This window comes from Sciurus vulgaris (assembly GCF_902686455.1).
Source record: "Sciurus vulgaris genome assembly, chromosome: 5".
Taxonomy (NCBI): Eukaryota; Metazoa; Chordata; class Mammalia; order Rodentia; family Sciuridae; genus Sciurus; species Sciurus vulgaris.
In genome coordinates this window covers 68,085,131-68,107,897 of record NC_136465.1, presented here as the reverse complement: position 1 = coordinate 68,107,897, position 22,767 = coordinate 68,085,131, and the positions used below count along the sequence as shown (strand labels likewise).

At 37.2% G+C, this 22,767-nt stretch overlaps 1 protein-coding gene across 4 annotated transcripts in view; it reads right to left on the bottom strand.

Annotated features, from left to right (window-relative positions):
- The window catches only part of ADIPOR2 (adiponectin receptor 2), a 77,259-nt gene extending 61,689 nt beyond the window's left edge, over positions 1 to 15,570 (bottom strand). Inside the window, exon 1 of one of the 4 annotated variants that reach the window (XM_079140338.1) lies at positions 15,317 to 15,570. The gene's annotated coding sequence lies outside the window, so the exon portion shown is untranslated. Of the gene's footprint in view, positions 1 to 5,661; positions 6,427 to 9,495; positions 9,516 to 15,316 lie in introns of those variants that run through there. The other 3 variants (XM_079140337.1, XM_079140340.1, XM_079140339.1) reach the window with 3 other exon arrangements.
- Positions 15,571 to 22,767: the final 7,197 nt, after the last annotated feature.

Sequence of the window (22,767 nt, the reverse complement as noted above, 5' to 3'; positions counted from 1 at the left end):
ATTCCTAATTTTCTAAAGTTGAAATTTCATAATATCTGTAATGCAATTGTAAATGTCAATATATTTTATTTGCCATTTCAATCAGAAAAGTTAGGAATGCCACACTACAAAGACCCAAAAGTTTAAAGTCAAACATTAACATCTCCTACATAATGTCTAAGAGCAGTATCATTTCTCTCCCAGGCCAAATTCAAACAGTTCCAGTCTCCAGTCACATTAATAACTATAAACATTCTTAAGGTTTGTCTTTAGTTTTAATCTAAATGATGATGCAATGAGAAATAAGCCAAGTTTCAATTTCATCCCATTTCTTAACAGACAAATGCCCGTGTCATCAGAATTACACCATACTGACCACCACACTCAAAACAATGCTTACATCTCTTCCGACTAAATGCGCAAAGTCTAGAGGACAAATGTTCCTTGTATTTACATGTTTTGGCACCAACTACCAGAAACTGTGTGAAAACACCAACAATATTCTGGGGAGACTGAATAAAAATAGTACCAAGGGTATAGTTTGAAAAAGAGAAGATACCTGTATTAAGCCGATATACCAGTTTGGCTGGGAAATGGCACATCATCTAATTGTATGCACAAAGTAAAACAGTTAAATCAGTAAAAGACACACTTGAAAGTCAAAATGTATTAAAATCAAAACAAGACTCTCCCCCTTCCCGCCTTTTTTTTTAAAAACTCTACTGGGGATCAAACTCAGGGCCTTGAGCATTAATTAGGTAAGCACTCTACAACTGAGCTCTATTTCTAGTTCTTTCTATTTTTATTTGAAGAAAGGGTCTCATTACTTGCCCAGGCTGGCCTTGATCTTCCAATCCTCCTGCCTCAGCCTCTTCAGTGACTAGAACTATAAGTATGCTCTACTGCATCTGGTTCAAGATTCCTTTTTAAATCATTAATAAAGTATTTCAAAAATATTGAAAAGATACTATATTTAATACAAATAATATTATTTTATCATTTTAAAATTTCAGGTGGGTGTGATGGTGCATGTCTGTAATCCTAGCTGCTCAGGCCGCTGAGGCAAGAGGATTTCAAGTTCAAACCCAGCCTCAGAAACTTTATGAGGCCCTAAGCAACTTAGTGAAACACCGTCTCAAAATAAAAAAGGCTGGGGATGTGCCTCGGTGGTAAAGCAACCCTGGATTCAATCCCTGGTATGCATGTATGTATAAATAAATATATGTATTAACTGATTTAAAAGTTCCAACTTTATTTTTCTGCACCTATATTCTCTCATTTGTTGAAAGATCTCCATAGTCTCCATTCTTATCCATTACCCTACATTTTTCCATAAAATCCAAACATACTTGTATGTTTCGAATTTAGGGGAACTACATAAGACATATAGATTAACAGTAACTCATTAAAATTCAGAGGTAATCATTTATTATTTCATATAGTTCTTTTTCCCAGAGTCCAGAGTTAGATGAGAATAAATTTCATCTGACTACACATTAAAGGATTTCTGCATGCTGGACAGATCACCAATTGTAATCTACATACAAGCAACAAACAACTGATAAAAAGAAACTTTAAAAAAAATTCCCACTTACCAAAATACCTAAAATAATTAGGAATAAATCTATAATGTGTCCAATGCTATTACCTAGAAAATTACGAACCAATACTAAGAGAGGCTAATGAACCTAGAAAGTAGAAAGATATATATTTAAGGACTGGAAGATTCAATATTGTTAAGATGGCAATTATCCCCCAAACTATATAGTCAATACAATCCTAAATGAACTTCTGGCAGGCTTTGTAATAGAAATTAACATTAATACTAAAATTTATGGAAACGTAAAGGACATAGAATAGCCAAAATTTACCATAAAAGTTATAATAATCCAAAAGGGTAGTACTGACATAAGTAGATATGCAATATAACAGAGTCCAGAAAAGGACCCATTCATAAATGGGCAATTGATTGTTGACAAAGGTGCCTAAGAAATTCAAAGAGAAGAGGATGGTCTTTTTACCAAAAAGAGCCTAGCTGGATATTCACATGGAATTGGTAAGTTAGGGAAGAATCTGGCCTTTTAACTTACATTTAACCCAAAAATGAACTTGAAATAGATCACAGAACTGAATGCACTGAAAACTATAGGATTTCCAACCAAAATAAATACAAGCAAAAATCTTTACAACCTTGGAGCACTAAGTACTTATTAGAACACAAAAAGCACTAACCACAAAAGGGGGCAGATAAATTGGCCTCAACAAAATTGAGAAATGTCTGTTAATCTAAAGACTCTTAAGGTGAAAGGCATAGGCAAATCACCTAATGGGCAAGACAACCCGTTAAAGATTACATTCAAAATTCACGACAAAGTGACTAGAATTTATAAAGAAGTTTTGCCACTCATTAATAAGAAAACAACTTAATTTTTAATATGGATGCAAAAACTGGACATGCACTTCACCTAATAAAAGGGTATATCAGGAGCTGGGCATGGTGGCTTCCGCCTGTAATCCCAGCGGCTAGGGAGTCTGAGATAGGAGGATCTCAAGTTCAAAGCCAGTCTCAACAAAAGTGAGGCACTAAGCAACTCTCTGAGACCCCGTCTCTAAATAAAATACAAAATATAGCTGGAGATGCAGCTCAGTGGTCAAGTGTCCCTGAGTTCAATCCCCAGTACAAAAAAAAATAAGGGGCGGGAGGTGGTATAGAAATGTCCTGTAAGCACACAAAATGTTCAACATCATTAGCCAACAGAAAATTGCAAATTAAAACCACAATGAGATACCACTTCACACTGAAATAACTAAAGTTAAAAATATAACACCAGGGCTGGGAAGATAGCTCAGTTGATAAAGTGCTTGCCGTGCAAGCACAGGGCCCTGGGTTTGATCCCCAGCACTGCCAAAAAAAAAAAAAAAAAAAAAAAAAAACACTCATAAGAACTAATATTTTTATGATGGGAAGAGAGAACAACTATTTTGAAAAACTTCAACTGTTTAAGAAACTGACATATAACATGACTCAGCTATCCTACTCCTCAGTATACCCAAGGGAATTACACACCTAAATCTACAGATTTGCACATGAATGCTGACAGCAGCTTTAATTATAATAGCCAAATCACCAGGAAACCCGATCATCAGGTAAATTAGCAGTGGTACAGACATACCATAGTGAAACATTACTCAGCAATTAAAAATTAAACTGGTGCATTTAAGTAACACTAATGAATCTCAAAAATATGGTGCTGAGTAACAGCCAGACATTAAAGAATATGCAGGGCATGATTCTATTTATATGAAATTCTGAGAGACAAACTACTCTGTACCAAGCAATGGTTTCAATGGGCCAGACATGAGGGGAGGAAAAACAGAATGACTATAAGGGACACAAAGGAGCTTCTAGAAATGATGGAAATTTTGTAGCTTGACTGAGGTGAAAATTATCTGGAATGTATACATTATCAAAATCCATCTACACATTAAAATGAGTATATGTTATTATGTTAAATTATTCTTCAATAAAGCTGATTTTAAATGCCAAATTTAAAAGGTGAAGTTTATTTACATAATTTCAGATTACAGAAAATTTGAGGAAACTACAAATCTATATGAACTGAACAACCATAACATCTGTATTTTGAACAAGTAACAACAGCCTCCTAACAGTCTTCCTTCAATGAATGATTGCTCCCTAATTTTTGTCTTATAAAGTAAACACAGACTAAATAAATAATTTTGATTTCTCCAAACAAAAGCCCTTCTGGTGACCTACTTCAGAAGCATAATATTATTGCCTATTACCATGAAAACTTATAGGACATCTTGTGCTAGATAAAATGAGGTTTTATATATATTCTCATTTAATCTTAAAAACCCTGCCTGCTACATAGGTACAACTACATACTTACAACTGAGAAATTGAGGGAGAGACTGTCCAGATAATTTCCTCAAGGTTACACAAGACAAAATAAAGAAGCAAGGAGTGACCCAGTGTAAATCCTCTCCATTATACAATACTGTTTCCCATAAAGGTAAGTGTTCCATTCTTCCTAGATCATGATGTTATCTCTTAAGAAGAAGGTAAAATGCTACACTTCACACTTCCTGAAGCCAATTCTGAACTAGGCCAAGTAACTGACCCTTCATCCACCATCACATTTTATTCCCCCAGCAATTCTTATGAAATGGAGTATCATTTTATAGATGGAGAAACTGAGACATACAGAAATTAAGTAATTCATCAAAAACACACAAACTTAAGTGAAAGAGCCTGAATTAAAATCTGTCTGTGTAACTCCAAAGTTCATACTTTTACATCATCTTACAGTAGCCTTCATTAAAGGCAGAGTGCATTACAGTCAATAGTTACAGTCAGGACTTTAAAACAAACAAACAAACAAACAAAAAACACTGTTTTAAGAGCAGAGTGTACAACTTCTAGAGCCATATTACAAGGTCATTCCCATCTCCCAAGATATATATAGTGACTGAATATTGCTTCTGAAAGAAAGTTAGCATACAAAATGCAAAATACACAAAGGAACAACAGTCCTGAATATTAGGATTTCAGGGAAATCTTGAAAAAAACAAAAATAAATAAGTTACCACTTATTTACTTTGAACCAAAATATGTAAAATACGCAAAGACTTCCTTGCATAAATCATCTGTACTATAATACCACATAACCCACTGTTCAACTATTTCAGAAACAAAATCTGTGTAGGTCAAATACTTGGTTACAGTCAACCTTTGGGGCAAAATCAAAAACTCTATTCCTCCCATTAGTAAACAATAATCATTCAGGGCCCAATTTCATCTCACATAGTATTCTCAAGAATGCAAGTCCATTTCATTTTTTTAATAATGCCGTAGATGGAGAATCCAAGTAAGCAGTTAGTTACCACTGACTCTATATTACAAGACAGATCTAAAAATAAAACTTGTATCTACAACTTTTCTCAATATGCTCAATTCCACTAAATCACAAGGCCTTCTGAAAAAAGAAAAACCCAGAATATATAACTAGTTATCTGCAGGCCTCAGCAATTCTTCTCAGATTAAAATTTTAAGGAAAAAAAAAAAAAAACAACTCTAAATGTAAAAAATAGTTTTCATTTCTTTTTTGTTTTAAATGGTGCTGGGGATTGAACCCAGGGCCTTGTGCATGCAAGGCAAGCACTCTACCTACTGAGCTATAACCCCAGTCCTTCATTCTTTTTTTAAAAAAAAATATATTTTAATTTACACACTATGTAAATACACACTATGCTTTTATTTTATTTTATTTATTTATATGTGGTGCTAAGGATAGAACTCAGTGCCTCACACAGGCCAGGCAAGCAAGCGCTCAACCACCAAGCTACAACTCCAGCCCAGTTTTCATTCTTAAACTAAGTTATTTAAATTATTTTTGGTTTATTTTTGTGTGTGTGCATGGTGCTAGGGCTCAAACCCAGGACCTTGGGTATGCTAGACAAATGCTTTACCATTGAGCTACATCCCTGGTCCCAAACTTATTTATAGTGCTTCCTATCAAACCTCAGAAAATTAAGACTCAATTAACCTAAAAATCAATATTTATAGCCACAAACTTCATAATTTACATGTGATAACAGCACTGAATGACTAAATACATGCAAGTTTTAGATCAAGATTTAAACTGACCAACTGCTTACCTAGTTTCCAAGGCCTAGTAACACCAAGCTTTCCTCATCAAAGTAACCTCAACACTATTCGCAACTTTCTTTTTTAAAAGAGTAGTTAAGAGAAATGATACTTGGATGAGATATACAAAACATGCTCTGTATTTATTTACTCCTCTAGGTTCTATTTCTGGATCAGGTAATCCACCAATCACATTTTCTAACCCAAAGGTCACTACTTGAACATGTGAAGCAGCTTGGTGAAAGACAAAAAAAAAGCTATTAACTGTGCTGAATAAGAAACCATGCCCCTGCTTAAAAGAATTTCAAATATTTAAAACAATCTGTTAACATGCAGTGGTTAATTGGATATGCATATAAAATCAGATTAGATCCCTACCTCACATTACATATCAAAGGAAAATTTTTTCAAGCAGACTCAATACCTAAATATAAAAAACAAACTTCTAAAACTTCCTTTAAACATATGGGAGAAACATAGTGACAATGGAATTTGAAAAAGATATCTTAAATAAAACACAAAAATGCACCTGTAATTCCAGCAACCTGGGAGACTGAGAGAGAGAGAGAGAGAGAGATGATCGTCAAGTTCACAGTCAGTCTCAGCAACTTATTGAGGCCCTAAGCAACTTGGTGAGACCTTGTCTCAAAATAAAAAAGAAAAGGGCTGGGGATGCAGCTCAGTGGTTAAGCGCCCTTGGGTTCAATCCCCAGTACCAAAAAAATAAAACTAAAAGTAAATGAACAAAACACAAAAGATACAAACCAATAAAGAAAAAGAGATAAATCTGATAATCATTTCTATTCAACAAAATAAACCACATAAAAAGTTAATAAGCCACAGACTAAACGAAGATATCTGCAATTCAATTAATAGACATAATCAGAATATGTAATAAATTAAAATCAATTTGGGACAACCCAACTGGCTAATAAAAGAGCAGCCAATTGGAAAAACAGAAAACTGAATAGTCACACAACATTTGAAAACAGCTCAATTTCATAATCAAGAAAAATAAAAGTTAAGATAATACAATACCATTTCACACTCATGTGATTTATAAACTTTTTTTTTTAAATCTGATCATGACATGAATCAAGGTTCTAGAAAAATCTCATATTCTGGTGCATTTTTTTAAATGCAAAATAGTATGATTTTAGAGAACAATCTAACAATATCCAACACAGTTAAAAATTCCCACAATTGCCCAAACCTTTAGCACCCTGGGTTTGAACCCTGGGTTCAATCCCTCATATTTGGGGTAGGGGGTAGGAGAGAAACCAGGTATGGTGGTACATCCTGTAATTCCAGCCACTATGGAGGCTAAGGCAGGAAAATCTTAAGTTTGCAGTTAGCCTAGGCAATTTAGCAAGACCTGTCTCAAAATTAAAGTTTTAAAAAGGGCTGAGGATGCAGCTCAGGGGAAGAATACCCTTTGGGCCTATCTCCCAGTTAGAATATGATACAAATGTTTGACTGCCTATTACATAAAGATTTAAAAAAAAAAAAAAAAAAAAACCCTAGCAATGTTCTGGAGAAACTAGTTATCATCCACATTTCTAGTGATAGTTTACACAGCTATGACCTTTTTGGGTGGCCATCTAGTAATACACTTCAAAATGAACATGTATTTTCTTCAATCCAATAATCAGACTATTAGAAAATGACAAAGAGGAATTAGCAAGCAATAACTGTATCTATAATGAATAAGGATAATATAAGACACATTTAAGCAATCTAGGTATCCAATAAGAACACTAGTAAATTATAGCACATCCATTCAATAAAACCCAACGATGAGAGTAGGGCCTGGGGATATAGCTCAGTGGTAAAATACATGCTTAGCATGCACAAGGCCCTGGATTCCATCCTCAGTACCACCAAAACAAACACTAAAAAAAAAAAAAAAAGTATATGCAGATTTGCTGACATGGAAAGTTATCTGTGAATATTAATTTTTAAAACATATTACTATGAGCCAAGATATTACGACCTGCCAAGCTCCCCAATGCTGTTTCTGATCACATAAAGAAGCACAACTCCATGTCACAACTGAAAAGTGTTGGCAAGTGTCAGAGTTGTGAGTTTTCTGAGAAGTGCTCTCTGCATACCCAGTTGGCAACCAACAAGTCCAGCACAAACAAAAACTAGCCACCCAGCAACCTCCAGCAGTTAGAGTCTAATAAAGCAGATTTGCTGGCCTATACTAAAGTGTTTCTACAATATAATATTCTCTACAAATCTGATATGGAGATTTTCAAATTACAACCAAATAAACCCAGGAAAGTACAGACAAAAACTGATAATACTGGCCCAGACTGGTCACTGCTGCCCAGAACATCCAGATAACTTTCCTCAAGAGCTGAAGTATATACTTTCCTACAATTAGCATGCCTTGAATCTAGACCATCTAATAATATTTTGCAAAGCTATGATCTCACTGAGAAATAAGAATTTCATCAATGCATCAAGTTTGCAAGAGCTCCTCTTTGAATTTCTCTTGCCATAAGCTTCTGACATTTTACATACTCATATCACTAATATCAAGAATATAAATACACTGGATCCCCAACGCAAGGGAAAAATGTAAGTGCAAAACACAAGAGAGAATTACAGAATATCATAGAATTTCATGTATGCCATGTCAAGACAGTAATGCAACTGTGCAACTAAGATATCTTTGGATGCAATGGCTGACCTCTACAGAAGACACATCTGGAACAATGACAAAACTGTCATCACAACTGCATGTTTCTGTAAGGTCACCAAGATACTGGTTGTGCCTTGATATTCTTCCTAGGATAAGATAAAAAAGAACCAACAGAACACAGCCTCAGAACCTGAGGATAGCCAGACCTGGTGGCACACCCTTGCAATCCTAGCCACTGGTGACTCTGAAGCAGAAGGACCACAAGTTCAAGGACAGCCTGGGTAACTTAACTAGACACTGTCACATAAAAAGACCTGGGGATATAGCTCAGTGATAGAATGCCCCGGGACTTAATCCCCAGTACTGGGAGAAAAAAGAATCTGAGGATAAAAGCTAACAGGAAGAGAACTACTAACGTAAGATGCCACTGAGAAGAGCGATGCCAAACACAAAGGATTAAAAAGGTATGAAACTGCCAAAGAATTGGGTGTGTAGTGGCATACACCTGTAATCCCAGTGGCTTGGATGACTGAGGCAAGAAAATCGCAAATTCCAGGTTATCCTGGGCAACTCAGTGAGATCCTATCTCAAAAAAAAATTTTTTTTGGGGGGCAGGGGGTGTGCTGGGGATCGAATCCAGGGCCTTGTGCTTATCAGGCAAGCACTCTACCAACTGAGCTATCTCCCTAGCCCCCTCAAAAAAATTTTAAATAAAAAGGGATGGGGATACTACTCAGAAGAAGTAATAGGGGACAGACAGACGTGAGTGGTGGGAACATGACATTAAAGGAATAAATCTATAAATTGATCCCAATGTGCTGACCCCCACATGCTTTTACTTTTAAAAAGCAATTTACCTGCAGTCCTGCTTTGCTTAAGTGGACAGAGTATGTTGCATTCTTCAGCAAACTACCTGTTATCTGCAGGAGAAATACAGGCCGGAAATGCTGATAGGAACACAAGCTACCCTGAAGCATGGGGGCTTTCTGACCTTTTCACAGACCAGATCTCAGAACTCAGGGAGATAATGATAATTAACCCTAACCACAAAGTCTGTAAGAACAGGTTCCAATTAGAACAGGTCAGCATGGGCCAAAGTGACCTACAGTGGTCATGGCAGAGTGGACTTGAAAGTCTGAGGTCACCCTGCTGTCAGTCAAAAGTCAAGAGGTAAGCTGGGCACAGTGGTACATACCTACAATCCCAGCAACACCAAACACTGAGGCAGGAGGATTCCAAGTTCAAGACCAGCCTCAGCAACTTATCAAGGCCCTGTCTCAAAATTTAAAAAAAAAAATGAAAAAAGCTGGGAATGTAGCTCAGTGGTAAAGTGTCCCTGAATTCAATCCCCAGTACCAATAAATAAATAAACAAACAAAATTTCCCCCAAACTTATTTAGAAAAAAAATAAATAAAAGGCAAGATATGGACCTGGGCAAGACTCTGGAAACTTCCCTGTACTCCCAATAAAACTGGAGGTAGGAGAGTGTATGTGCACTGTCTCTCCTCTCTGAGAGGATCCACTCTATCCCTTAAAAGTGTCCCCTTTCTCCCTCCCTAATCCTTCTAACAAACTCATGGCTGTAATTGAGCAACTTGTGTGAAATTTTTCTGACTCAATCACAAGAATCAGGGTTTGGTACGTATGATGTCAAAATACATTCTACCATGTATAAGTAAAAAGAACAAATAAAAAAAAAAGAATCAGGGTTTTAAGGGGAGCCTTCACACTGCCTCAGTTTCCAAGAAAGCCCCGGCCCTGTGAAGTATCCATGGCTTCATTCCCCCATACCAAAAACACAAAAACAAAGCTCCTTTAAAAGCTGAGCATGGTGGTACACACCTGTAATCCCAGGAATTTGGGAGGCTGAGGCAGGAGGATGACAAGTTCAAGGACAGCCCTCAACTTGGCAAAACCGTCTCAAAATGAAAAATAAAAAGACTGGGGAAGTAGCTCAGTAGAGCATCCCAGGGTTCAATCCCCAATACTAAAAAAGAAGAAGAAAATGCCAAACAAACAAAAAAGATAAAAATCCAGGTGTTTAACTTTCAGCTATTTGCTTGATTCATGATCCCCAAAGGTTTGCACAAGACACTGAAGCAGCTAGAAAAGAAATAGGAAATGAAGACAATGCTTGAGAACCTTATCTCCAAATTGGTAGAAATTCACGTTTTCCATCTATCATTTGGGCAAAAGTTCTACAAGCACACCAAAGTAACAAAAATCTTTGTTCACTGAAAAAAGAATCTTATCACCCAGTAGTCTCACAGATCATTCAGTCATTGCTTATAACTATAACCAGCCATTCTGGGGAGGTCATAATAGTAGGAACCAATGCTATAAAAAAGATAACTCAATGGCCTCTAGTCATGACTGGAAAAGCTTCCTTAAGACCTGGTCCAATAAAAAACACAAAGATAAGAAAGTGATGATGTCTGATGAACTCTGAGTCTACTCTTTCAAATCCTCTGATGTTGCATAAAAAATTTCAGGGTAAACCCACAGAGGCCTCAATAAAACCAAAAGTGCAAGAATATGGAGAATTAGATACCAAAGATTACATTCCAGGAATGAATGTAAATTCTGAAAGTTGAGAAAGAGGAGAAAGCCAAAAACAATAGAAATGGATGGAGAAACACTAGCCTCAGTGAGGAAGATGCTGATAGTAAATGGGTTAACGTACACTACTATTTCAGGGAAGAATAGCAAGAAATCTCCAAGAAGTTGAATGGCATGTTCATAAGCAGAGCACCAAAGCTGCAGAATGACTTTCAGAAAATCTACACAGCCCAAATGAGGAAAAAATTCACTACTGACCCCAGGGAAAGTCCAAAAATGGAAATACATTGTAAAGATAATGATGAAGACCAAATTACTTCTTGGAACCTATGGTCAAAATCTGGGGCACACACCTATAATCCCAGCTACTTGGGAAGCTGAGGCAGGAGGATTGAGCCCAGGAGTTTGATGCCAGTCTGGGTAACATATTGAAACCCTGTCTCAAAACAAGTTTTTTTTAAAGCCAAAGTCTGACAAGAATTAAAGACCAGCAACTGAAATGCTGGAATGATGAATCTAATGAGCAAGAAAATCAAATGAACCCATTTTCCAAATCCAGAAAATAAAGACCAAAAAAAAAAAAAAAAAAGGTTCCTTAATGATGATGTGGTATAAACAAAATGTTAGGTCAAATGATAAGCATCCTCCTGGATGTGGTGACACACACCTTTAATCTGAGGCTGAGGCAACAGGATTGCAAGTTTAAGGTCCACTCCAGCAACATAGTTAAGACCCTGTCTTAAAATTTTACACATTAAAAAATTAAAAAGGACTGGGGATATGACTCAGTGGTTAAGTTCCCCTGGGTTCAATGCCTAGTACAAAAAAAAGCACATCCCTTTGAAGAAAAACAACTGGCACTATAATGTAATTTTTAAAAAGAGAAAAAGTAACTTCCAAACAAGTTTTCCATTCCAAAGAAAATGCAAATTTGTCATTAATCCGAATACTACTGAGTCAAGAATGTTTACATTAAGAAATCCAGGAGGAAGCTGGGCATGGTGGCACATGTCTATAATCCCACCAACCTGGGAAGCTGAGGCAGAAGGATCACAAGTTGAAAGCCAGCCTCAGCAACTTAGCAACTCACCAAGATCCTGTCTCAAAATAAAAAATAAAAAGTCTGGGGATGTAGCTCAGTGGTAAAGTGCCTCTGGGTTCAAACCCCAAGTACCAAAAAAAAAAAAAAAAAAAAAAAAAAAAAAAAAAGTCCAGGAGTAGCCAGGCACAGTGGTACACACCTACAATCCCAGTTACTTGGGAGACTGAGGAAGAAGGATCCCAACCAAATTCAAGGCAACCTGCACACCTTGGCAAGACCCTATCTCAAAATAAAATGAACGGGTGGGTACGTAGCTCAGTGACAGAGAGCTTGCCTAGCAATGTGCAAAGTTCTGGGTTCAATCCTCAGTACCTCAAAATAATAATAGTCTGGAAGCACTATATTTTGAAAAAAACACTGCTGAACAATGACCGGTTTAATCTTATTTTTGAAAAAAAAAAACTCTGCAACAGTAAAAGTGAGTCATGATATAAACTACGGACTAATTAATAAGAATGGATTGGTATTGGTTTAAACTGAAATGCACATGCCACAGTAATGTAAAATGTTAACAGAGGAAGAGAGGGAATATAGGACTTTCCACTCTCAGCTCAAATTTCTATAAATCTAAAACTGGTCTAAAAAATATATAAATTTCTTTAAATTTCACATATGGAGACAGATTTGCCAACAAACAACTGTATATGCAGACAAACAGAGCTAGAAAAATCTACATATGCTTTCAATGGTTACCTACAAAGAACATAGCCCTCAGCACTAAACTTTCTACATTGAGCACTAATATAAAGAGAAGCTCTGTAGCTTATTAAGAGCATGGGTTCTGAACCAGACTACATAGATTCAAATTTCAGCTCCATGATTTACTTAGCTGATAAACTTCCACAATAAACTTCCACACTTAAATTCTCCATTGCCTCAGTTTTCTCACCTGAATAAGGAATAATCACATGTCCTCACAAAGCTGTTAAGAAAATTAAATGACAATACATGTAAATTGGTAGAAAACTGGTACATAATAAGTGCTCAACAAATGTTAATCATTATCATCAGCAAGCATTATTATCCCTGAGTCTTCTTTTTATATCTTGACTGGTAAAAGAGATGAGGAAAACCTGATTCCTGAAGACACTTTCTAGCAAAAACCTTCAGTGCTGAAAATACAAAAGCATTCAAAGGCCAAATAGAAATAATCTTAAGATGTCTTTTTTAAAAAAAGCACATTAAAAACCAAACATTTAACAATATGAGCCCACTTATGTAAAAATCAGCAAGAGATACTGTAAGGATAATAATACCAAAAAAAAACCACTCCAAATAATTTTTACTTCCACCTTTATACTCCTGAGTTATTTTAATTTTCTACACTGAATAAGCATCATTTTTACAGTTTGGCAAGTTTTTTCTACTAAATGCCAGATATTAAAGTATTTCAGCCTTGTAGGTCATATGGCTCTCTGTCACAACCACAAGAGCAACCACAATAATACCTAAACAACTGGATATGGTTAGTTCCAAAACAAATCTTTATTTACCTAAAGAGGCGGCATGCAGGAATTAGCCTGCAAAATATAAAACTGGCCAACCTCTAAAATAAATAAAACATTCCCAGCAACTTGGGAGGCTGAGGCAAAAAGGATCACATGTTAGAGATTACCCTCAGCAACTAAGCAAGACCCTGTCTTAAAGTAAAAAATAAAAAGGGCTGGGAATGTAGTTCAGTAGTAGAATGTCCCTGGGTTCAATACTATTAATGGAAAATAACAAATGCATTTACTAATTCATAAAATTAGGCTAGGGCTCAAAAATCTTTTTACATTCTGGAAATTTTAATCTCATTTCTAATACCAGGAAGAAAATGTAATCTGTTATGTAGTCAAAAGTATAGGTAGAACTATATATTTGTGGTTAAGCAGTTACAAATAGAAGCTAAAACAAAGATGTCTTTCATATTTAATTTGAAATTTTTTTCAAATTTCTTAATTCACCACCACTGCCACCACTATGGAATTCTCAATTTCTGATAAAATAATTTTAAAGATCATCACTATCAGCACTCTAACAAATCTGTAAGAATGAAAACATCTAGGGAATGAGTGTAAGAGTTAAAGGACGGTGAAAGGACAAATTAAGGTGGCCTTAGATATAAAAGAACATTTAGAACTTCAGATCTGACAAGGTTTATAATTTCCCCTCAAAAAATGAAGCTTGTAGCAGCAACAGTGACCCATGCTGAGGACCCTAGGTACTTGGGGGTCTGAGGCTGGAGGATCACAACTCAAGGACAATCAAAGAAACTTTGCAAGACTCTTGGTCTCAAAATAAAAAAAAACAGAAAGGGTTAGAGGTGCTGCTCAGGTAATAGAGTGGATTTCTTATCGTTTGAGGGTCCTGAGTTCAATTCCTAGTACTTTCAAATAAACAAAGCTTTGAGTTTAAAGGTATTTAATATTTCACTGGGCAAAGTTTTCTCATCAAATAATTTTAAATATTATGACAGATTTCTTGGCGTCTTTAAGCGCTTTCTTCAGGAAGGTGGGGATGGGAAGTCTGTTTTGGGAAGATTATAGTGGGGATAAAAGGGTGAGAAATCCAAAGTCCAAAAATTTAAAGACCAAAAGATCATTCTACTAAAAAAGAAAGAAAACCCAAGAACCTGCAAAGAAACACTGCACCCTACAAAATCCCAGTTGGACATGTAATCTTTTTACCAAAATTCGCTATTGTACTACCTCATGAAGTTGTCAAACTCCAGAGTCCAAAGTTTAAATCAAGGTTAAAAGCCAGGAGAAGAAAAGAAAAACAAAAAAGTATGTTTCCAACTCAAACTTTTTCAACAGCACCATAGAAACTTATTTATAACCCTATTATGAGCAATTTCGAAAGAAGCTAACATTGACAGATAAACCAAAGGGAAATTTGGGAGAACAGGATCCGAGGTACTATTCCAAGTAGGCGTCCTGAAGCGCCATCTAAGAAAAGATTTAGAAAAAAAAAAAAAAAAAAAAAAAATCTTCTTACTCTAGTCAGGGTAAAAGTAATGCGGAGAAAACCCATGCTAAGCCCGCCACCAAAGAAATTCCTAGAAGTGACAAAAGACACGCTAATGAAAGGAGAGCTAGCAGATTCTTTTCGCGGGCAGTATAGAACAGCAACTGCATCCAAAGGCGACTACAGCTCAGGGGGCTAGGGGTTTATGACCATTTGTCTGGAGGGGCAAGCCGGGCAACTGTGACCGCAGTTGCAAGGACAGCAGACCCAGGCCCCTCACGATCGCCCCTCGGGCCACCGCAAGCTGGTTAGGGCAGAGGTCACAGCTAGGGGTCCAAGTTGAAGGCTGGGAGCCCCGCGCGCCCTCCGGCCCGCGCCGGGCACACTTGCCCCCTCAGCCCTCACCTCCTCCCCGACCGGGAGCTCTCCCTCAGCGCCCGGGAAACGGCACTCGCACTCCAGAGAGGCTCACCGGAGGTAGTCGCCGCCTCACCGCACGTCTTGGACTCCTCGTGAACCACTGCTGAGGGGAAGGGGAAGGAGGGGGGAACGGAGGAGGGAGGGGGCCCGACCCGGTGTAGCCACCGCCACTGCCGCCGCCGCGATACCGCGTCTGAGATCGTGCTCGCGCCGCCGCGACCGCCGCCGCCGCGTCTCTCCGCCCCCACGACCGCACGTCGCCGTGACGCACATCGCACGAGGAGGTTCGAGCCAATAAGGCCACACCCCGTGCGCAGCCGCGCTGGCCTAAACCGGAAGCTGCCCCTCTGACCGCTCTAAAACCTCAGTGCATCTTGGGAGTTGTGGTTCGATCAGGAACTCAATGTAAACAGTGCTGGGCGTCAAGGGATCGAGGAAAGAGCGCTCCATCAGCATATACACGACTCTTAATTTTTTCCTGTCACGGCAAAGGGAAGCAGTTTAGAGCAGAGGAGCAAGGGCCATCCCAGCTCTCAGGCGCTTTTCTCTGTCTCTATGGTTACAGGATACACACCTTGGATTTGGGCTGGAACGTGTTTGTGTCAGTGAACAGTATAAGCTAGGCGTCGTCTTTGGAAGGTTTCCGAATTCCGAAAGGGTTAGTCAACTCTTGGCCCAAACAGTAGCGTCTATCTTTCATTACTTTATTAACATATAATGACTTATGCCCTAGTTCTTCTTACCTATATATTTATGAACCCACTCAAAATTTATAAAATGATTTTTAATGGTTTTTATGTAATTGTCAATCAGAAACTAATCAAGTAGTATGTGTCCGTGTCCATTTAATGTGGAGAGCAGGCCGTGCCCTGCTCTGAATCACTCTTTGATGTATAGAACAGCAGTTTTTAGGATGTGCCTAACCCTGAGTTACTCCCATTTTGTAAAGCATTAGTTTACCATCAGTTACTCCATTTTGAATACAAGTGCCAAGATACAATGACTCCACACCTTGTTTGTACAAGTAAACAACTATTCCCATCTACCGGGCACAACCATAAGGCACAAATTGATAAATAAATGTACCAACTTACCAAACTAAATCAAGGAGTACCTGGACATGTAGACATCCCAGATCATATTAGGAACACCAGACACAGGAGCTTATTAACCTCACCAGATGAGAACCCCTCACTCAAGACCCAATAAAAGGAAGTGTGTCCAAGACTGGATATGGCAGCACCTTGACCCCCATCGTATGATTTCTCATCAAGTACCTTGCCCAGGGAAATTACCACAGCGATGAACCTCTGATTTCCTGTTCCCATCAGGCTTTATTTAGCAAAGTGTGGTTTCTCCTGCCTATGATGACTACACATGGCCCACTCCAAGCTGACACCTGGAGCCGACACCCTAAAACTGAAACTGCTGTCCTTCTAGACCCTCTGCTATGACAACTCTGCTCTGGTTAGTTCATTAAAATCCTCATCTGACCACCTACAGTAACTCTTTGACTCTGCATTCATGTCTGCCTGTGCTCTTGGCACAGCATCCTGTAAACCTGAAGCTTGCTTTAACCCTTTTTTAGTCTTTTTGTGACCTTTTTATGTATCATTGTGAAGTATGTGTGACTTGAGTGTTATTAGAAATTAAGATTGGAGTAAAAGAACCTGTGATTTCCCAGCTTATGAGAATGTGGTGAGCCACAAGCACTCAGTGAACTACCATTAAAGTGGCATAAGGACTGGGAAGATAGCTCAGTTGGTAGAGTAGCACAAGGCCCTGGGTTCAATCCCCAGCACTGCAAAAAAAAAAAAAAAAAAAAGTGATGTAGCCTGTGAATTTATTGCTATTCAGTGAATTCTGACATGGTGGAAAGATACAAACATGCTTCCTCTTTGTTAATAAGCGCATGCTTATGACAAGTGATTTTCTACAATTAAGTTTTTGTTTTGTACTGGAGATTGAACCCAGATGTTTAACCACTGAGTTACATCCCCAGTTTTTATTTTTATTTTGAGACAGGGTCTCACTAAGTTGCTTAGGGCCTTGCAAATTTTTGAGGCTGATCTCATACTTACAATACTCCTGCCTCAGCCTCCCACAAGTTATCTTTAAATTGAGCTCTAACTTCTTTGAAATCAGGAAGAGGTGTAGGTACATGTTCTGTAAGAAAATGAAGTACAAGAGTTGGTTTGCAGATAAAAATAGTTTCCTTACATTTAGTTGTAGGAGGAATTTTTCACACTCTTTAGGAGTAAATAAATGCCTCACTATCAAAACTCTTAATATTGGTAAAGGAAATCCATGAGCTTTAGAGCAAGCCAATGCCCACAGCTTATTGTCCTTCCTGTTGGATCACAACAGGGAAAACAAAGGATGCTGAAAAGAGCTTTATGGACTCACATTCAAGAAGCTGGAGTCTGACATATAAGGAAAGAGAGAGAGAGAGGGAGAAAGAGAGAACTCTTTAGCCTGAATGTAAATTTTAAGAAGTAAAGTTACTAAAATCACAAAGCATGACTAAGATGGCCTTAATGCCCACTCACTTAAGCTTGAAAGAGGTAAAATTAGTAGAAATAAAATTAGAGGAACTAAATTTAAAGGAACTAATTCTCTTCAAAGGATCGTTTACATTGGAAATGTAAGTTATCCTTTCCTAGGATAATATAATTCAGGAAAGACATAGCAATAATGACTCACTCCCCTGTTTCCAGGTAAAGACAAAGCTTTGAGGTTAAATCAAGGAAAATAATTTCACACTTCCACACCCTGTCAAAAACAGAATGCAGGCATTTGGGGATTATACATTTGACCCATTATTCTAATTCACATGGAGCAAAGGAGAAAAACAAGATTTTCAGGCTTAATCAGGGTCCACTAAAATTGACAGAGCCATTGGGAAAAAAAAAAAAAAAAAGACACACAAAAAAGATTCTTCAAGATCTCAAAGCTTTCCTGCATCCCTTCCTCTTAATGAGTCTGCTTTAAGAAAACAAGGGGCTTTACTCTATGCAGTAAATAGTCCCCCTGAGCTGAAAGAGCTTCAAAAAAATTTTTTTATTTTTTTATACCTCACCTTGTTCTCTGTCACCTTAATCCCCTTCCCAGGTCACTACTGGCAATTCCTGATGCTCCTATAATGATGAAACAAACCACATTATTTCTTCAAAACACTCACACCTTCTTAGCTAACAAGGATATTGCCACCCTCCCTGACCTGAGAGGCACTCCCCTAAGTCCCATGTCCATGGCTGACTTTACCTTTATCTCTTACCTAAATGTCAACATTCCAAAGTAGATATTTTAGGCCTCCCACCCTGACCATACTTCAGTTACCAGTCTTTATACATGGTCTTCTAGTTAAGTGTCCAAAAATCAAGGGGAATTCAGTAAAATTCTGTATCCTCCATTATCAGCTACAGTTCTTGAGAACTGCTATTCTCTCCATTTTTATGGTGTCACGCTTCTCCACGGGAGAGTGGAGTCCATCTTCTGCAGCACCAAAAGACATGTCTTTCCACCATTCCCCCATGCCAGTCACCAGTGACCCAGCAGTGCCTTGTGGCACAGCTTGTCTGATATAGTCATCTCTGCAATTACCAGATGTTGACAAAGAGGATGTATCTGGGTGAGTAACATTCATAATCCAGTTGTGTCTTCAGTGACACTACAATACTACTGACATGATGACACTAGACTTGCTCTCAAGGACAGATTTAACCTCCATTATGATATGTAAGCTAATAACCAATGAGAATTTGAGATGTATCTAAAGCGACAAGCAAATAAAAGTGCAGTTTTCAAATCAAAACAATATAGACATTGTTATGAATTTAAATTTGATTTTTAATTGGATTTTGTTGCTTCTCCTATAAAAAAGAGAAATAATTGTATTTTAATTTTCATTTTTTTCCCAAACAATTGCTATTTTGAGAAAAAAAAAATTCTGCTAATGAAAACCAAAATTTGAAAAACCTGTGAGTTTAAAAAAAAAAAAAATTTAAAGGGAAATGAGCAGCTTCATTATTATAAAAACACTTAAAACCAACCTAAACTTTTAGTTTTTCCTCCAAGATCTGTCACCTTTCGAATTATAAACATTAGACTGGGGATGTAGCTCAGTAATAGAGTGTTTGCTTATTATGCTCCAGGCCCTAGAATTGATCCCCAGGAACAGAAGAAAAAAAATTATGTTTGTGTGTGGTGTGTGTGTGTGTATATGTGTGTGTGTGTGTGTAAAAACATTAGAACTAAAGAAAAAATGTGGACAATATAGAAGATGGACAACAAATAAACCAAAAAGAAAGAGCAAAGAATGTCAGATCATTTCCTGTGATTGTCATATACATACATGACACATATAATACATATACATATACATACATGTGTGTATGTATACATATATACATATATATAAAACAGTCGAATTCAGTCAGCTAATTTGGATTCCATGGTGTTAGCTGCCATGAAAACAGTCTGGTAATCTATATGGTAAAATTAGAGGGTAATATATAAATATATATATTCTATCTTAATTGTGATTAAACACATCACTGATTTCAAAGAGTTATATTATTTAACACCACATTAATCTTGGATTGAAAGTTTACAAGCAGTGAGTTCTAAGCTTTTGTAGAAACTTCATAACACACTAAGTTCTCATTTGTGCCAAGCTGCAGTCATGTTTCAAACTGAGAATAAAGAGCAATATAAACACTCTCATAATTACATAAATTACATTAGTAACTCCTCAAACATGGGTTGGGTAACATAGCCCTGGGGAAACAGCAGAAGTCAGAATATCATTACTGGCTGTGCTGCCAATAGACTCATTGTTTAACTATGTCCTGTGCATTTGCTCTTGTTAAGCTTTGATATCCTCATCAAATAAAATGAGGCTATCTCTGAATACATGGTTTTTGTTTGTTGTGGTGCTGGGGATCAAACCCAGGGCCTTGTACTTAACCCAGGGCCTTATGCATCCGAGGCAAACACTCTTACCAACTGAGCCATTTTCCCAGGCTCTGCATAGGTTTTTTTGTCTGGGGATTGAACTCATGACCTCACATTTACTGGGAAAACACTCTACCACTGAGCTAAACCCCTAGCCAAATGCAGTTTTTTTTTTTTTTAATTTATTGTTGTATTATAATTATACATAATACTGGGATACATTGTTATATATTAAGAATGCATGTTTTAATAGACAAAAAGGATACACAAACTTTATGAATGTATTTGCCTAAGGAAAAGGGTGGAGAATAAGTCTAGAAACTTAGATGTCACCTTTACCTATAATATTTCTTTTCATCCATATGAAAAAAGATAAAGCAAATAACAAAATGTCTACATTTATTAATACTTGCTGATATATACATGGATATGTATCAGAGGTTTCTCTGAACTTCCTTTGTAGTTTATAAAGATCAGCTTTATTGAGGTATGCTTTGCATACAATACGGTGCACCTGCATGCCCATTTGTAGTGGACAACTCCACTTCTGAGCCTGGCTTCTGCAATCACTAATCTTTTTTTTTTTTTTCCCCCCTTGGAATCAGGGATTGAACCAAGGGATGGTTAACCACTGAACCACATCCCAGCACTTCGTTATACTTTAGAGACAGGGTCTCACTAAGTTACTTAGGGCCTTACTAAGTTGCTGAGGCTGGCTTGAGCTTACAATCCTCCTGCCTCAGTCTCCCAAGCTGCTGGGATTATAGACATGCACCACAACTCCTGGCTTCTTTTTGCCACTATAGATTATTTTTGCCTTTTCTAGCATTTCAGATCTATGGAATCATGCAATATGTATTCTTTTGTGTCTGGCTTCTTTCACTCACCATAATGTCTTTGAGTTTCATGCATATGATTGCAGGCATAAGTAGTTTGTACTTTCTATCACTAAGTAGTATTCCCTTGTATGGGCATATGACAGTTAATTCATTTCCATAGTTTGAATATTAAATGTTCCTCAAAGACCCATGTGTTAAAGGTTTGGTGCTCAGGATGGTGCTATTGAGAGGTGATAGAATCTCTAGAGATGGGGTTGGGTGGAAGGTCCTGAGGTCATTAAGAGTTGTCTCTTAAAGGAGATTGTGAGACCCTGGTCCCCTACTAACTTTCCTTTCCTTTCTGGCCATGAGGGAGGGGTTTTGTTCCACCATGAATTGCTACCATGATGTGCTGCCTCACCACAGACCCAAAGGACAGCATCAACAATCATGAATTGGAACCTCCAAAACTGTGAGCCAAAATAAACCTTTCATCTTTAAAATTGATTATCTTGGGTACTTTGTTATAGTGATGGAAGGCTGACCATCCATTCATCCACTGATGAATATTTGGATAATTTCTAGTTCTTTATTGTTATGAATAAAACTGCTATAAGCATGTATGAACAAATCTTTAAAAAAACATGCATTTTTACTTCTTTGGGGTAAATATCTAGAGGTAAATAGCTGAGTCATGTGATAAGTTTATGTTTAACTCTATGAGAAACTGGCAAATTGCTTCCTAACATGGTTGTACCAATTCACAGTCATTTGCAACTCATAAAATTTCCAGTTGTTCCACATCTTCGTGAACACTTGGTATTATCAGATTTTTTTTACGTTTGCTACTCTAGTGGGTATGTTAGTATTATCTCACCAATGGTTTCAATTTTCCTTTCTCCCCTTTCTGATAATGTTGAGACTTTCTTCTGTTTTTATTGACCATTCTTACATTTTCTTTTGCAATGAGTCCATTCAACTCTTTTGCTTATTTTTAATTTTTTTTTATTTTTTCCCTTCTAATTTAAGAATCTTTATGTATTCTTGGATACAAATCTTTTGCTAAAGCGAAAAGCAAGCAAAAAATGTTTTAAGAATTCCAGTATTACATGATATATCAAAGTTGTAAAAAGTTGTTTCCATTTAATCTCTCATTTGCTATGAGAATGAAATAGAAATGCAGTAGTTTTCATTTAAAAACATAAGAGTAATAATGCCAGGCATGGTGATGCACGATTGAAATCCCAGTGATTCAGGAGGAAGCAGAAGGATCACAAGTTCATGGTCACCTTGGGCAACTTAATGAGACCCTGTCTTGAAATTTTTTAAAAAGTGGGGGACTGGGAATATAAATCAGTGGTAAAGTGCAGTTCTGGGTTAGATTCCCAGAACTGCAAATATGTGTGTATGTTATGTATGTGTATATGTATCTAGAGAGAGAGAAAAATGTTGTTAGGAAGGTACAAATCCTGAAAAACAAGAAATAGAGGTAAATAGAGAAAAAAATATATTTTTTTCAATAAAGAAAAAAGTTGATTCATTGGTAACTTGGAAGCATCTGTTAATTAAAAATTTGTCAACTTTTATTAAAGAAAAATTCAAGATAGCATCTGCTCTACACAGTGTCTCTTTAAGCAATCACCCACACACAAAATAACTGTA